This window comes from Triticum aestivum, chromosome 7D (assembly GCF_018294505.1).
Source record: "Triticum aestivum cultivar Chinese Spring chromosome 7D, IWGSC CS RefSeq v2.1, whole genome shotgun sequence".
Lineage (NCBI taxonomy): Eukaryota > Viridiplantae > Streptophyta > Magnoliopsida > Poales > Poaceae > Triticum > Triticum aestivum.
The window spans coordinates 635698728-635710542 of NC_057814.1; the positions used below are offsets into that span (position 1 = coordinate 635698728).

The following is an 11815-nucleotide window of genomic DNA, read 5'->3' on the forward strand; positions in this document are numbered from 1 at the left end:
TCCAAGGGGCCGCCCCCTGCTTCGTCCTCGTCCTCTTCGGCTCCTCCCGCGTCCGCAACCCTAACAGGGGCAGGTGGTCGACGCGTGTGTCAGTTGTGTGGCATTGAGGGGCACTGGGCCTCCAAGTGTCACAAGCGCTTTCAGCAGAGTTTTCTTGGTCTTGGCAATGACGGCAAGGACACACGCAACTTTGCCCGTTAGGTTGCCATGGCTGATCGTCCGGCGCCGCAAAAGCAACAGGGACACACTCAATCCTACTCCATCGATCCACACTGGTACATGGACTCTGGGGTGACGGAGCACCTGACGAGCGAGATGGGGAAGCTTCACACTCGTGAACCCTATCATGGCTCCGACAAGATCCACACCGCCAATGGAGCAGGTATGCACATCTCTCATATTGGTCAAGCATCTCTTCTCACTAGACATGCCAATAGGAGTCTTGAGCTTCACAATGTTCTTAAAGTTCCATCTGTGACACGTAATCTTCTTTCAGTTCCTAAACTCACACGTGATAATAATGTGCTTTGCGAATTTCATCCTTTTGATCTTTTTATTAAGGATCGGGGCACGAGGGACATTCTTCTTAGTGGGCGGCTGTGCCAGGGCCTCTACTGTCTGGAGCATCCTGGCGTCGCTCGCGTTTTCATTGGAGTTCGGGTATCTCCGTCACAGTGGCATGCTCGTCTTGGTCACCCGGACACACCTATTGTCCGTCATGTTTTGCGTCGTCATGAGCTTCCTAGTGTGTCTAGTAATAAAGATGTAGCAGTGTGTGATGCTTGTCAGCAGGGGAAGAGTCATCAACTTTCTTTTTCGGAGTCCAATCGTGAGGTGAAACATCCTTTAGAACTTGTGTTTTCAGATGTATGGGGTCCTGCTCAGACTTCTGTCAGTGGTCACAATTATTATATCAGTTTCGTTGATGCTTATAGTCGCTTTACCTGGCTTTATCTTATTAAACGTAAATCTGATGTGTTTGACATTTTTGTTCAGTTTCAAAAACATGTTGAACGCCTTCTCAAGCACAAAATTGTTCAAGTCCAGTCGGACTAGGGCGGCGAGTATCGCAACCTCAACTCCTTATTTCAGTCGCTTGGGATCGCTCACCGTTTAGCATGTCCACATACACATCAGCAGAATGGTTCAGTAGAGCGTAACCATTGTCACATTGTTGAAGCTGGTCTTACTCTTTTGGCCCATGCATCTGTTCCGTTTCGGTTTTGGAGTGATGCTTTCACCACTGCATGTTTTCTCATCAACCGTACTCCCACTCGTGTTTTGAACATGATGACTCCCATTGAAGTTCTCCTTAATGAACAACCCGATTACACTTTCTTCAAGGTTTTTGGGTGCGCCTGCTGGCCGCATCTCCGTCCATATAACAAGCGCAAGCTTGAGTTTCGCTCCAAGAAGTGTGTTTTTCTTGGTTACAGTTCTCTTCATAAAGGATATAAATGTCTTCATGTTCCCACTAATCGTGTTTATATATCTCGGGATGTCATGTTTGATGAGCATGTTTTTCCCTTTGCCAAACTTCCTGGATCCACCAATGAACCACCATCCATGCATTCATCCTCTATTGCCTCTGACCAATTTGATGATGTTGCATATTCTCCTATATTGTTGCCTAACCATCGTGCAGGCACTGGACGTGGAGCTCGCTTGGAGGTTTTAGAGGCGCCATCACCTTCTTCTTCGCCCTTGCCTTCATCGTCGCCACCTCCCGGTGTGCACGTCGATCGCATGGCGCCGCTGCATGGCCTCGGGCTTCATGACCATGCACGACCACTTGGTGATCCGGTGCTGCTACCCGCTTCATCGCCTCTGGCCTCTGGGCCGGTTTCGTCACCCGCCCGGCCCGTCACACCGGTCACGCCTACAGCGCCCAGGCCGGCTTCGCCCGACCTTGCCTCGCCTCTGGTGGCCGGGCCGCTGTCTCCGGGGTCGGTCTCTCCCGGCCCGTCGCCTGGCTCCGGGTCGCCTGGCTCCGAGTCCCCTGGCACCGGGGCTCCTGCGTCGCCGCAGCCGATTGGGTCACCTTCGTCGCCCTCGCCCCGTCCGGCTCCTGCTGCGGGCTCTTATGGCGCCTCTCCTTCGTCATCCACAACTTCGACGGCTCCGGCTGCTGCTCTCCGTCCACATACGCGCAGCCGGAGTGGCATCTTTCAGCCTAAGCAACGTACCGATGGTACAGTTGCCTGGTTAGCTGCATGCATGACTGCTGCCCTTGCAGATCCCTCCTCCGAGCCGCGCACGTATCAAGCTGCTATGCGCATTCCTCATTGGAGAGAGGCCATGGAGCAGGAGTATCAAGCTCTCATTCGCAATCAGACATGGACTCTTGTTCCTCCACCGTCACGGGTTAATGTCATTGATTCTAAATGGGTTTTCAAAGTGAAGAGGCATTTTGATGGGTCCATTAAGCGCTACAAAGCTCGTCTTGTCGCTCGTGGTTTTCGACAGCATTTTGGTCTTGACTATGAAGACACCTTCAGTCCAGTGGTCAAGCCTACTACCATCAGGCTGCTTCTCTCTCTTGCCGTTACTCGAGGTTGGTTTCTTCGTCAGCTTGATGTTCAAAATGCCTTCCTCCATGGTGTGTTGGAGGAGGAGGTCTATATGCGCCAGCCTCCGGGTTTTTCTGATCCGGATCATCCTGATCATCTCTGTCGTCTGTCCAAGGCACTTTATGGTCTGTAGCAAGCTCCCCGTGCTTGGCATGCTCATCTTGCAATGGCCCTTCGTGCTCATGGTTTTGCATCATCAACTGCTGACTCCTCACTATTTCTTCTACAGAGGCCTGAGGTTACTATGTACTTGTTGGTCTATGTGGATGATATTATTTTGGTCAGCTCCTCTCAGTCGGCTGCTACTGCTCTTGTTCGCTCGCTTGGTGCTGATTTTGTGGTCAAGGACCTTGGGAAGCTTCACTACTTCCTTGGTGTGGAGGTTACTTCTCGGGCTGATGGTCTTGTTATGACGCAGAAGAAGTACTCCTTGGATTTGTTGCAGCGGGCTGGGATGCTTAAGTGCAAACCGACGACTACACCCATGTCTACCATTGACAAGCTCACTGCTGTTGATGGTGTGCTCCTGTCTTCTGCTGATGCGACGGAGTACAGGAGTATTGTTGGTGGTCTTCAATACTTGACGATCACGCGACCTGACATTTCCTTTGCTGTTAACCGAGTCTGCCAGTATCTGCAGTCACCCCATGATACTCATTGGTCTACTCTTAAGCGTATCTTGCGCTACATTCGATTCACGGTGGCTCATGGATTGCATATTCGACCGACCTCCTCTGGATATCTCTCAGCATATTCTGATGCAGATTGGGCTGGCAATCTGGATGACAGGCGATCTAAGGGGGGTTATGCTGTGTTCTTTGGCTCTAATTTGATCGCCTGGAGTGCTCGGAAACAGGCCACTGTCTCACGTAGCAGTACTGAAGCTGAGTATAAAGCTGTGGCCAATGCCACTTTGGAGATTATCTGGGTACAGTCTTTGCTTCGGGAATTGGGTATATCCCAACCACAGTCTCCTGTCCTTTGGTGTGATAACATCGGTGCTACATACCTCTCTGCAAATCCGGTATTCCATGCCCGAACGAAACACATTGAAGTTGACTATCACTTTGTGCGTGAACGTGTCTCTCAGAAGCAACTACAGATCAAGTTCATCTCTTCCAAGGATCAACTTGCAGACATCTTCACCAAGCCATTGCCTTTACCACAGTTTGAGGCTTGCAGCCGCAATCTTACCCTTCTAGATTCTTTAGGAAGTGGCTAAGATTGAGGGTGGGTGTTAGACTGTATAGCTTCTGTATTTACACATGTATATTGTAACGTTGTATATCACCTCATTATATATATGTGATAGGCTACCCCTAAAGGGTTGTGCCGGTCCCCCAAAACATATTGTCCTACACGCCTGCTGCAGCTGTTTGGCAGGGCTATTTTGCAACCTTGCAAGGAGCTCTGTTTATCATATTCAATGTGGCGACATTGATATGGCACCGGTGTTCTGGATCCTAAAATGGACCAGCCTGCCTTTCCAATAAAGTACCTGGGCCTTCCACTATCCTTGCTGCCACTGACACTGACCAAGGGTGAGCTGCAGCCGCCGCTGGTGGACAAAATCATGGGGCACTTACCAACTTGGAAGTCCTCCATGCTCAAGTGGAGCGCCGGTTGATCTTGATTAAATCGACCCTCATTGCCACGGACATCTATCTATCACATGCTTGTGTTGGACCTTCCATCATGGTTCTTCAAGTCTGTTGAAAAAATTCAGCGGCGATTCTTTTGGCGCGGACAAACAGAGGCCAATGTTGGTAGTTACCTCGTGGCTTGGCGCATGGTTTGCCTTCCAGAGCAGAATGACGGCCTTGGCATCCACAATCTACAGCGTCTAAATTGGGCCCTTCACACCAGATGGCGTTGGCTTGACAAGAGAGGTGATGACTTGCCTTGGGCCGATCTGCCCATCATGCTCCCAGAGGAGTTAGAGGTTATTTTCGCGGCAGGGTTGCGCTGCACGTTGGGTGATGGCGCCGGCCTACGTTTTTGGATTCATAGATGTCTGCCTTGGGGCACAAATGTGGAGGCGATCACTTCAAATCTCATGCAGTTTCTCGCATGCATTGCGCGGTGGATGCTGGTTGTGGAGGCATTGCCTGAGGACCGGTGGGTCTATAGCATTTGATGGGCGCCCCCGGTGCCTGCCGGCATTTGACTTACTGCGTATGTGGGAGCTTACTAGAGACACTCGTGGCGTCTCGCCGCAAATGGAAAGTACTCCTCCAGTTTGGCTTATACTGCCCTATTCTGGGGCCGCGAGTTCTTGCCAGGAGCTGTGGAAGTTTGGAACTCTTGGGCGCCGCTCGACATAAAAGTCTTACTCTGTCTGGCGATCCACAATAGACTATTGACGATGGACCGCCTAGCTCGACGTCAGCTACCACATCACGACCGCTGCAAGCTCTGCCGGTTGGTGCTGGAGGACGTGCACCACATGATGCTCCGCTGTTCATTCTCTAGAGTGTGGGATGACATACTGCGCCCTCAGCGTCTTCTTGTTCACACTCTGCCGCCAAACGGATTGCCTCTACGACTGGTGGCCCACTGTCATGGCTGCAGCGACGACGGATTCTCAACGCAAGGACATGAACTCTCTGGTTATGGTCACCCTTTGTTTCATCATCTGGCTAGAGCGGAATAGTTGCGTGTTTGACAACAATGCGTCATCGACCGTGCTGGTGATGAGCCGGCCAAATGCGGAAGTAGAGCTTTGGGCAGTAGCTCGCGCACCCGCGCGCGGGGGAGTAGTCATTTCTCTCGGTCTTTGCGGGACTGCTAACTCGCTAACTCGGACGAACCTGGACCATTGCATGTAACTGTTGAGATATGTAACAACTACTTAGCTGCAGCACACTTTACTAAATCGATAAGAGCATAACTTCTTACTAATAAGCGTCCTCAGCCCTCTGCAACGACAGGTAGATCGCACAAATAAATAAAAGGAGCAGGCCGCAAGCTGAGAAAGCATAGCACGAAAGATGAACACCATCAGCAAAACAAAATGGTGTTGAACATACTATGGTTGCACCCGGCGCATAAGGTAGTTAGGATAGATAGATAGATAGAGATAGATTGTTTTCCTTTCTCTCCAAGTTCTATCTCTTCCTTGAATATCTCTCTCTCTCTCTTGTAATCTCAACAATGTATGTGCTATGGTTGGGAGGTGCCCCCAACTCTATTTAACACGAACCCGTCGGCCTCAACAGGCTAAGACGTTTCCAGCTGTCGCACATGGTAGTCAGAGCCATCATTTTCCCATCTAAGCTCCATACAAACTCCATCTAGCCCTAGCCATGTCTTCATCCTCTGGCGCCTCCCAAACCAGCCTTCCTCCAAAAACCACTCTGCCACGTGAGCCATAATGAACAAAATGTAGCTATCCTGTCAGATAGAATGTAAATGAGTTTTCCTTTTGTACTTACTAGCTAGGTTCTGTCATGTCAGGTTGATGGCTGATATTAAATGGAACACAAAAGCACCGCACGTGATCAGCAGACAGAGAAGAAATCAACGAGGAGAGCAAAACATCAGTTGTGGATGGAGATGGACTGGTAACTCCTGCTTACCCGCGGATTTGAATGGATGGAATTAGCTCTACATCACAACTACCTCGCCTTCTCGGTCGCTCACAGTGATCGCTACTGCAGGATCCTCTTTTTCTACTAATTATTCAGGTAAACCTTTGGAACAACGAAAAAATAATTAGCATTCATTTGCAATGTTTGGCTGGAGAGAAGAGAATTAAGCTAGCTTATTATGTCACAGTCTACAGAAGCCGGCTGCGGGAGAGAAAAAGACTTACAAATCCGCTGGCAATGAAGGGTGGGCTGGTTAGGATGGGCGTCCAATGTGAGCTCCAACATATCAGCCACTTTCTGTACTGCTGGCAAGCAGTGTTGCTCAGACCAAAGATGAACCGTGACCTTCTGTAGAGAAGGGAGGTGCCGCACGTCGACATCCAAGTCACCACCGGTGATGTGCGATGCTCGGGCACAGAAGTAAATATATTCAAGCCCGGGCATAGATCCTTGTGGAAACATAGATGGCCCCGTCTGGAAATTATAGAGCATACACTCTCTCAGGCAAGGGAATGCATCATCGCCAACGATGAACCATTCGATAGTAGTGTACTGGGCTCTCCATGTAGACATGTTGAGAAAACAAAGAGCGGGCAATTTCCCAAGGATCTGAATGTCGACCTCCGGCATCACCATGTCCACCTTTATAAACATGTGGGAGAGGACGGGAAGCAATGATGAATTAATCCATCTAGGCAATGTTGAGGTACAACTATCAAACCAAAGGGCTTGGAGGTGTGGAGGGGGCACCCAGCTGTCCCAGCTGGCATCGAAACTTGCATCCCCATATTGATAAATCTCTAGGGTACGCAATTTCTGCAAATTGGCCAAGGACATCAACAAAGAATTACACACACTCTCGTCGTCTCCCTCCCATGAAATGCGAAGCACCCTCAGCTCCACCAGCTTCCCTAGCTCTTTCTCAATGGCATTATTACCATCCAATGTCACAACACTCAACTCTTCTAAGGACACCAAGTTCTCTATCCCAACCGGCAATATCATGCTTGAATAAACATATAGGCACATCAACTTTCCAAGCCGAACAACACTTGATGGCACCTCACCCGTTCCGCTGTCCAATGTTTGCAAAAGTTGAAGTTTTCCTATTTCAATGGAGAGAGGGTCAACCAGTGTATCTAGTAGCCCTAGGTACCTCGGGTGTAATAATTTCTCAACACACCTAAGATCAATTTGGCAGCTACTTCTCCGAAGATCACAACGTGATAAGTCCAACACACGCAGCAGTTGGAGGCTTGAAAGAGACCGGATCAGATCATCATCAGTTCTAAACAGAGTAACAGACCTCAACTTTGACATACTTGTGGCATCAACCCGATGAGTGGTGAGGTCTGACATGCTATTTTGAAAGGATAACCTACGACCATTATATCTGAATTGTTCTTGTTTTTCTTAGAGCCATCCCATATAGTAACGAAGTTTTCTTCACTCGATAGAGAACATATGAGGTCAAGTACCATATCATGTATTCGACAACCTTCCGCCCTAAATTCAGCATCATCATATATTGGCTAAATCAAGTTTCTGTTTATCAGCTCATTGTAATATGTCTCTCCCACCTCAAATAGGCTAATTTCTTGTTCTCCACCTTGGATAAAGCCTTCAGCTATCCACCTCCATATCAACATGTCTCTATGTACAAAAAAATCTTCTGGGAATATACTGAGATATAAGAAACAAGTCTTGAGATGAGAAGGTAGGTCGTAATAACTAAATGATAGTATTCTTTGCATATCCTTCGTGGTACGGCCTTCCGCAAGTCCACGGCCAATAGAACTGAGTATGTTGTCCCACTGATACTTTGGCTTTATGTGTTGATCATTACCGGCTAAACGACTAGCTATAGTAACAATGGCTAGTGGTACTCCACCACATTTCTTCAAAATTTCTCTAGATACTTCCTCCAATTCAGCGGGGCATTCACTTCCTTGAGGGAATATTCTTTTGTAGAAAAGCCTTTTGGATTCATCATTATCAAGAGATTTCATCTCATGAATAATATCACTGCTAAATGGGCAACATGCTTCAGAGATACTGTTTGTGCGGGTTGTTGTTATTACTCGGCTGCCAAGATCGCTCTTAGAGAAAGCACACTTGATGATTTCCCATGCATCTTCCCCCCATATGTCATCTATCACTATTAAGTACCTGTGTCATTGTGTAGAGTGTTAGTTCACATATCAATGAAGATGTACATAACTAAGTTTGTACTTGTCCAAATTTTATTGACACAGAGGTATATATATCTTAGCAAAGATGGGGTGGTGCTATAGCCTTGGAATTTATGTGAATGAATTCATACCTCTTATCCTGAAGAAAGGCTCTCAGCTCATTGATGAGTTGTTCATTGTCCCTGACGGCTTCGTTGATGTTTGAAAACTTACGACTATCAAGTCCATATAACAACTTCTTGAAAATCTTTGTTATGTCAGGATTCCGAGACACCGAAACAAACACTCCACAACTGAACTGCACTCGGATCTTGTGGTACACCGCTCGGGCTAGCGTTGTCTTGCCCAATCCACCAAATCCAACAATAGACAGTGTCTTGAGTTGCTGCTTAGACATCTCATCCCCATCAAGGAGCTTTGAAGTCAACTCATCCCGTATGCCCTCAATGCCTACAAGCTCCGTGACATCTCTGTACGCAGCCTTGAGGCGACGATCAATGGCATTCCCCGCACCACCCGCAGATGCCTCAAGAGCGTACCTCTGACGGAGCTCAGCCAGCTCCTTGGCAAGCGCCTGAGCGTCTTGAATGGCGCCGGAGATCTGATGCAGAGCCTTGCCCTTGCTGACCAGCTTCTTGGTCTGCTTGGGACTGTTGTGTTAACAGTTGTATTTGGCTTCATGATCCTCCTACCCCTATCGTCCCCTTGTGAACTGACCATGTAAGTGTGTTTTAATTAATAAAGCTAACCATCATGACATTCTCTAGAAATGAAGTGTTTACGTGCCACAGGAAAAAAAACTTTTTAAACACGTTGTCAACTGAAGTTTCTAAAATATTCTAGGTTGTCAAAAGAAACTATTCATATGTCCCTTACTTATTTTATTTTTCATTTTATACCTTTTTCATTTTTATAATTTTTTTTCTTGTGTATATATGAATATTTTAAAGGTAAAGACATGGCAAGTATTTTTTTTATAATTATATGGTGATCACATTTTTAAACATGGCGGACATTTACACTATGACCATTTTTTGTTCAAGCATTTTTATATAAAGTTCATCTATGTTACTACAATTATCATGTAATATTAAAAAATACATGTGTAACTAAAATAGTGTTCCTGTCGCAAAAAAATATTTCAAAGCGTCACTTTTTTAAAATATAGTTTTCTTCTAAAAACAAAAAATCTACAAAGAAATTGACGGAAATATTGCTTAAATCCGAACTGTTTGAGAACTCAAAGGAAAAGAACATTACGCGGGCCAACGGCGCATGACTGGATCATGCTGGAATTTGATTATTGCAGTTCCAGCTCCAACTAGCAAGGAAGTGCATGAGAAGAAGTTCTATTCCTGTTGTAACTGGTGCTTGCTTCAGTCCGGACAAGCTGTAGCTTGTTAACCCTGCGGCCTTGTACAATGAAAGGTGGTTGGTAAAAATAAAATGAGTTTTTCTTAAGCACTAGTGCTTATCTCTATAGTAGAGGTGTCTAATTAAGCGTCTCCGGTCGTGTTTCCCTCACAGGTCGTCGGGCGAGGAAGCGGGCAGTGCTACACGCCATGAATCCCACTTTCTCGCTCACTTAGTGTGCAGTGGGGAAGAGGAATGGGCACAGGGGTCCACGTGGGAAGGATATCCATGAATCCTTTCTAGTCCTATCCTTCCCAAGCGAACTGCCGCCCAACGTCGACGTGTCAGGGAAAGTGCACTAAAATCCGTGCAAAGCGACTGGGTGACATCAAGGAACGTTCGCAGGGGGTTGTCCCATATTTGGCAATGCGCCAAATATGATTCCGTAGAACAAAAGAGAAAAACACTAATAAATGAAAAGGCAAAATATTATAGGATAGATAGAGGACATCGCCTTCCTCTGAGCCGCTCATAGCAAAAAAAAGAAAGTACTCAAACAGCAAAATATTAGAACAAAATATGAAGAAAAAAAAGACTAATAAAAAAGACAAAATATTGGAGGAAAGAGCTTCCATTGAGCCACCGAAAGCGGAAAAACAGAGCACTAAAATTGCGAAATATTAGAACAAAATATGAAAAAAAAAGACTAGTAAAGAAAGCCAAAAAATATTAGAGGACATCACCTTCCATTGAGCCACCGAAAGTGGAAAAAAAGTAGAGCACTAAAATTGCGAAATATTAGGAAAATTAAAAAGATAAAAGGAAAGGAAAAATATTAGTGGAGTGTTAGATGACATCGCCTTCCTCTGAGCCATCAAAAGCCCAAAAAAATAGAGCACTAAAAAATATTGAAGGAAAATAGTAAGGGATGAAAGAAAAGGCAACATATCATTCCTATGAGCCGTTGAAAAGGAAAAATATTAGTACAAAAAAGAAAAAGGTAAAAGAAAAGACTGACATCGCATCGTACTTCTAGCCCCCAACACACAGCGAGGGTGACCTAGGGTAAGAGGCCGACAGGACAGGCCCGGCCAGAAGTACGTAGCGAAAGCTCTTTGCCTCAGCAGAGCTAATGAATGAGCTTTGCGTCGTCGGCGATGGAGGACTCGGCGCCGGGCTATTTAAGCCGCGTAGTACCTTCTTAGCCGAGCAGTGTGGTCTAAACATCGGAACAGCTAGCAGGCGCTGCGGTTAGTTCGTTCCTAGACTGGGCCGTCGTCATCTTCGGCCCACCAGCTAGGCCGGCCCTCAATCAGTTAAAGCGTGAATCTCCTAAAAAAAGAGCAGCGAACGCAAAGCTCGCAAAAAATAGGTCTCGAACTCTCACGAGCTTGGGTTTCACGGACGTGCTGCACTAGCCACTCGAGCTATCATACCGTTATCAAGCACTTACAGCGGCAAAACATAATAAACAATGACGCCGCACTATTTTATTTCACAGAGCCACCTATCGTATCGCTTAATTTTTTTTCTGAATTACTTGGAAAGAAATCGTGAATTTGAAAACATTCATGGATTTTGAAAAAGTTCTTCATTCTGGAAGAAAAGTTCACAAACCTGAAAAAAGTTCATTGATTTGCAGAAAAAGCTTATGGTACTGAACTGATGTACATGCATCCCTCGATCAGGGTGGGTTTTCAGTGGTTATTTAAGCATAAATATAGAGATAGCTATTTATATGTTTTGAGCAGGAGCATACACAAATGCATTTCGTCACATCACCACTCATCGATGTGGACGGCTTCTTCTCCATCACACTTGTCTTCATCCTTCCTCTCACACAATTCATTGTCCATGTGAACACACAAGAAAAGCATCAGCTCCGTCGAGAGCAAATGGGTAGGTGGGAACTACTCCTGCATACATAAATCAAGCATCAACTCTGCTTACGGTGAACTTCCCTATTTGATATACCTGAATTTTTTTTGGCAACAAATTTGCATGAACTTCTACTGTTATGAGAGAGAGCACCGAGTAGGGAAAATAATCTTCAAGAAAAACACTACGTTTTTTGTTTGTTTTTGAGGCAGCAACACAATAGCTTTCGTGC

The 11815-nt window shown here is 46.4% G+C and overlaps 1 pseudogene; it reads right to left on the bottom strand.

Moving 5' to 3' along the window:
• Positions 1-6328: 6328 nt before the first annotated feature.
• LOC123171503 (disease resistance protein RGA5-like) lies at positions 6329-9107 on the bottom strand (annotated as a pseudogene).
• Between the last annotated feature and the right edge of the window lie 2708 nt (positions 9108-11815).